This window comes from Urocitellus parryii, chromosome 5 (genome assembly GCF_045843805.1).
Source record: "Urocitellus parryii isolate mUroPar1 chromosome 5, mUroPar1.hap1, whole genome shotgun sequence".
NCBI lineage: Eukaryota > Metazoa > Chordata > Mammalia > Rodentia > Sciuridae > Urocitellus > Urocitellus parryii.
In genome coordinates this window covers 99,695,560-99,699,615 of record NC_135535.1, presented here as the reverse complement: position 1 = coordinate 99,699,615, position 4,056 = coordinate 99,695,560, and the positions used below count along the sequence as shown (strand labels likewise).

Here is a 4,056-nt window from a genome sequence, read left to right as displayed (position 1 = left end):
CAGCTTCCAGAGAGTTCCATCAGGTGCTTTAAAGACACCAAGCAATAACAGCTCTTCCTTATTGTTTCTCTCCTCTATAAAGACCTGCGCTCTTACAAAATATAGGGACAGGTAAAGAAGGCATTAAAGTTTTTATCCTGCTCTATTATAGTATTGTTTCTAGAAGACTTGTTAATATAACCTAAGTTTTTTAGAGAAACAAGCATACTATAGATGTGCATCTATTAAAAATTAAAACATTTACTCAGGCATTTTTTGGTGGGAGATACGAGGGCTGAGGGGTTATTAAATAAATACTTAAATGCGTGACTCCAAAGTTTTTAAGAATATAAGCAAAAGCAAGAACTAGAATTACCAGGGGAAAAAGAGAAACTAGGTGTACTTTTGTAGAGGAAAAAGAATCTGAATGTTCGTGAAATATGGAGGAGAAAAAGGAATTAATTTAAATCAAAATGATTAATTTCAAATCTTTATTTTAAATACATTTTGGTCTAATTTATAATGTCTAGTTCCACAAAAAATATAGATATTTTCCTGTTTGGCTTTGGGTATCTGAGAAAACAAAGGAAGAAACTGCTTTCTGCCTATCCTTACCATCTCATCCTCTGTTAGCATTCTCCTCTGAATATGAATACACCTAGCAACATCTATCATTAAATCTATGCCAAAAATATTATTAATTCCACCTGTAGCTGATGAATGTTTTCTGGTGTATTTTTCAAGGCAAACATCGCCAACAATAATATATATTGAAAGTTATGCAAATAAACAGATGGATAGACCAAAAAAAAAAAAAAAAGACTTAGAAGGTCTAAGTAGTACAGAGTTTCAGAATAGGGGGAAAAAAAACCAGAAATCCACCTGGGTCAGAGGTATACATTAATTTCTCTTGCTCAGGCTCAGGTTTCCCCTTGATGGGTCTTTAATGGATTACCTAAGTTTAAGTGGAGGAGCACCATTCTTCTTTGTTAACCAAACATGCCAAGGTACAACTGCTTCTCTTTCCTCTGGTAGCTTCTGAGTTCTGACTGCATTAACTGAAGGTACCTCCGGACATTGGCATCTTTAGGCTGCCTATTTGACAGCAGCCAGTAGATAGTGCTGAGCCTGGTCATAGTCCTGCAGATGAAAGAGAGCTACCCCAGCCTGATACAAGGCCTTCGCATTATCAGGCTGTCCTTTAAAGATACTTGGTGTCTTAAAAGCACCTGATGGAACTCTCTGAAACTTTCTGACTGTACTGTCACTCCTTGGTAGTGCACTAGCTCCATCTGAAGAAGACAGGCAACTAGATTGTAGCAGTCTGTCTGGGTCCTGTGCAGGATGTTTTCTCCAGGTGTGAGAGCCGGGCCCTGAGGTCCTAGATTAGGTATACCGGAGCGAAGACTTGGATCCAGACCCCACGGCTGAAGCAGAGCTCCAGCAGCATCACAGTACTTCCCCTGCTAGTCATGCTGGTTCCCTTCCTCCTGGTAGAGCTGAGCCTCCTCCTGCAGGCGTTTCTCCAGAGCTCATGGTCGCCCACTGTTCTTATGGAATTGGGAAGTGAAAGAGCACTGACATTCTGGGCTTGGAATCAAAACACTTGATTTAGGAAAGCAGTTGATTTCTCTTCTCCAGGAGAGCCCCTGGGAGGGAAGCTTTGCTTGTTTCTCCACCCCCACAGCCAACATCACCTCTCTGCGGTCTTTTTCAGTCTCCAGAAGTGCAGGAAACTAGTTAGGAAAAGGATGTGAGAATAATGAAGCCAAAGATTAAATGATTTCCTAAAGAAGCAATTCCGGGGACAGAGACTCCGCGAAAAACTAAAGGCCCTGCTAGGGAATGCAGGCAGGATCCTTCGTCCTTTCTTATGGGCACACCCCCTGACCAGGAAGAAAAAGGGAGTAGGTGGTGACAGCTGCTAAAAACACAAGAGGGCTTCCCTCCATCCCTGCTCTTGATTTGTCCTATTCAACAGGCATTTGTTGTTGTCTATGCTTAAAGAATGGGGGAGATAAAAGACCAGCAAATAACCTGGCCACATGTAGACATTGGTAGGGGTCAAGGGAGGAAGGCTGAAGACCTGTTCTAAAAATTCACCTCTATAGTAACAGTAAAAAGAGCAACAAAAAGATTGTAAACACATCATCTACTAGGGAACTTGATATTTGTTACTCTTTGCCCTTTCAGACCACACAATAATAATAAGAATGGAAGAGTAGCCACAGAGGGTACCTTCTACATACTCTGCTATCTACAATGGAACTGCCTGATCTGTCAGAGGAACACCACTCTAGTAAGAGCTTCAGTAAAAGTGGGACCCTTGGGCTCTGACACAGTATACACTATGTCAAAACCCACTAATTGTAGTCAAAGAAGAAATAGAAAAATTACACTATGAAGTCCAGTCAGAAAGGCTGGGGACATATCCAGTGATAAAAACTCCCTGAGTTCAATCCCCAGCACCACAACAAACAAATAAACAAACAAACAATAAAACTGTTGTTGGGGCAACAGCTGAAGACATTAATAGAATTGAGATAATTTAGGAATACATTGTTTAATTCAACCAGAAATTGACTAAATCCAAGATGGGGAATTTGTGTTCTATTCCACATGAAATTATGATCATCAACCTTTTTAACCTATAAAAGTACCTTTTGAAAACATCTTTATTGTAATATAACACCCATACCATAAAATATGTCCCAAATAACTTTTTACACTTGTGCACTCATAAGTCTTCCCCAAATTACAAAAGACTTCCACTTAAGTAAAGGCTTCACCACTTCTAAACTGCCTTGGATTCTGGTTTTTCCTTTCTCTACTTCTTTCTTATCACCCTCCAAAACTTACTTGTTCTGTGTCCAGCTTTTATACCCATCACCTTGTAGCTCTGTCTAATCATGGCAGATGTGGTAATTGGCTCAGATCAAGAGGAGTGGACTAGAAAGTTACTTATGTGCCTCACTTAGCAAAGTATTGAGCAACCTTTTATGTTAAATAGGACAATTAACTAATCAAAGCACTTTCCCAGTCCAGGAAAAAATACTGAGACTAATTTCAGATAAAGGTAGGCAGACTTGCTAGCTTATGGAAGCAAACAGAAAAATATTGACTCATTCATAACAAGAATATCACAAAGTGAATCATGTAAACACCACAGAACTGTCATTTAAAACATTTGCATCACTTCTCAAATTTTCTTATTTCCTTTTACATTCATTTTCCTACCTGACTTTGATTCCTGGCTTTATGTCAATAGTTTGACCTATCCTAGAATTTCACCTAAAGGAATTAGAGAGTGTGTGGTGTCTATCTCTGGTTTATTTCATGTATGATAATGCTTTTAAGATTTACAGAAATCATTGTACATGTAAGTAGTTAATCTCTTTTTAATTTTTAATGGTATTCCCATTGTTTGTTTATATCCGACATAATGAAATATTTCTTATTTCCAGTATTTGACTATTACATAAGAAGCTGCTATGTGCATTTCATATTATTTTGTCAGAGTATACTTTCTTTTGGATAAATTCATTTATACAATCACTGTGTCATATGGTGTTTGCTTTATAAAATCTGTCAAACTGTTTTCCATAATTGTCACTTCTCCAACAATGTGTAAGATTCCAAATGTTGCACACCTTCACCAACGTTTGTTCTTGTCAATCTCTTAATTTTAGGTATTTTAACAAATGTTTATTCACTTATGTGCTTCTTTTAGTTTATATCCTCTATTAATCATGTTGTGAATATTTTTAATGTAATTATCATTCAGATATCTTCTTTGGTGACATGCTCATTCAATACTTATCCATTTTTAATAAGGTTGACTAATATTCAGTTGCAAGAGTACATCAGGTATTGTGGATATGAGTTACCCATTCTATATATGTTTTACAAAGGTTCTTTTCCAACCCATGGCTTCACTCTTCATTTCTCACTGCTTTAATTTTTTGAATATCAAAAGCTCTTCATTTTAATAAAGACAAATCAATCACTTTTGTTCCCCCAAAGTTTGGAATTTGAGGACTTCTCCATCTAATCTTTACCTATCTCAAGGCAGAAAGA

The 4,056-nt window shown here is 37.6% G+C and overlaps 1 pseudogene; it reads right to left on the bottom strand.

Annotated features, from left to right (window-relative positions):
- Positions 1-968: 968 nt before the first annotated feature.
- Positions 969-2,866, bottom strand: LOC113198224 (tetratricopeptide repeat protein 9C pseudogene; annotated as a pseudogene).
- Between the last annotated feature and the right edge of the window lie 1,190 nt (positions 2,867-4,056).